Source organism: Triticum aestivum, chromosome 3A, assembly GCF_018294505.1.
Source record: "Triticum aestivum cultivar Chinese Spring chromosome 3A, IWGSC CS RefSeq v2.1, whole genome shotgun sequence".
NCBI lineage: Eukaryota > Viridiplantae > Streptophyta > Magnoliopsida > Poales > Poaceae > Triticum > Triticum aestivum.
Genome location: NC_057800.1, coordinates 487884789 through 487886981, shown reverse-complemented (window position 1 = coordinate 487886981; position 2193 = coordinate 487884789).

Here is a 2193-nt window from a genome sequence, read left to right as displayed (position 1 = left end):
ACTGCACCCAATCAGCGTGAAACACAATGCTTTTCTAGAGATAGAGAGTGGCCTGCAGATGTCTACGGCTATTTTTTTCGAAACGGAGGCATAAGATTTGCTTCATCTATTAAATAAGAAGAAAATAAAGAGAGAATTACAACACACCCACGCATGACAATTACTCGCCCAGAAAAATATTCCCTATTTTCTTTGCGCCCACGGCCACCCAAAGCTTGGCCGCATCGACGATGGGGGTGAGTAGGATTTTCGGTGGCGCATTCTTGTGGCGGAACACCCGTGCATTTCTTTCATTTCAAATGGTCCACAAGACGAGCATGGTGAGGGAGGCCATAGCTTGTTGGTTAGGGTTGCGGTTGTCGGTTCTCTTGTCCCACCACTGGTAGACGGAATCGTCCACGAGCCACTCGGATGTATCCATGTGCGCGAGACTTAGCTTCTCAATGAGAGACTTTCATAGCCGAATCGTGTAGCGGCACTTGAAGAAAAGGTGGGCTCCCGATTCTTGCTCCCTGTTGCAAAGCTTGCAAAGGCCACAATTTGGCCAACCTCGTCGCTCCAAGCGATCAGCGGTCCAGACCCTACTTTGCAACGCCAACCAAGCAAAAAACTTAATCTTTGAAGGTGTTCATGCCTTCCAAACCATGTGATCCAAGGGGGAGAGAGTCGTGCCTAGGAATTGAACCTTGTACGCGGTGGCCGTAGTGTAGATCCCATTGTTCGCATGCTTCCAAATGATGACGTCTTCGGTTTGCTCATGAAGGTTGACGTTATTAAGGAGCATCCAAGGAGTGAAGAACTCCCGAATATGGGCGACGGAGACAACCGTGTCTATGCCATGATTGATCTTGAAGATCCGAGCGTTCCCTGTGAGGGCCTCACGGACCTTTCAATTCTTTCTTCTCGAGGCCGCAAACAAGAGTACGCAAACAAGAAGTCACGGGAAGCCTAAAATGGTGTTTCGGCGCCATCCCTTACAGTGATAGTCGTAGAGGCATAGAAAACTCAAGGTTCTCCTCCGTGCACGGGTCTCCAAGACCAACCCAATGTCTACGGCTATTTGACCAGGCTTGTCAGGGACTACTGGACGCGCGGCTGCATCACCATCACAGCTTACGCATGGCCGTGCAGTACCATCCATAAAGTTTAGATTAGAGGCGTGTTATCTACGCTGCCGCCTGAAACGGGGTTGCCGCAAAGTTTCCACGTGCGTGTGCTTGCCCGCGCGCGCATGTGCCAACGAAAGGATCCGTCATCGGAGCACACAGGAAAAAAACCCGAAAGGACCCGTCATCGGAGCACAGAAGCGCCGCTGGCGCACGTACATCGCCCATGTTGTTCCGGCTTGGACCCGGAACAGCACGTACGTATTAGTAGATCGACAAAGATTCGACCGGCTTCTGTTCCCGCCGACGCCGTACCACGCGGCTGAAGAGCGCGCGGCGCCTTCTCTCTGTGCTCGTGGCGACGGGCCGTACGCCGGGCGAGCAGCCGAGCCACGTCGCTCCGACCGACCGGTTGCCGTCGCGCGCCACTGGCTAGGCCCCGGCGACTGGTTTATTCCTCGTGGTCTCTCGCCATAATGCTCCGCCTGGTCCACCGGTTGCCGCTCATCATCCCGGTGCATGACAGGCAGTATGATCTCGGAATGTCAGATCAGGTGTCTGGTGGTCTGCTGTTATACTCCTACTACGTAGCAGTACTAGCCTCTGAACCAATACTAACCTGGTCCCGAGTTCCGAGGGGATGGAACGATGCCAGCAACAACTAACGAACGTGCCTAGCAGCTTACCAAGGAGTACCACTAGCATGCATATGTGGTTTTTTTTTCCAAAAAGGGGATACCTCGGCCTCTGCATCAGATCGATGCATACGGCCATCTTATTAAACCAAATAAGTTACAACAAGGTCTTAAAGTCTCCTACTGAAAAGTGAACAAAGCTCACACAGAGTCAACATGGGCTAGAAACACAGACTAGCCATATAAAAGACGCCACAACCGGCTGGCTGAAAAAGAGATAGGCAAACTAATTGTCTATCATATTACATGATCGCCATCCAAACCGGTTGAAGATATCCCGAGGTACCATCTCCCAACGGATAGATCCAGTAACCAAACGCTCCCTGGCCTCCGTCGGAGTGAGTAGCGATCACGAACGGATCAACGCCGTGGCTCTGAAAATAACCTGCAAA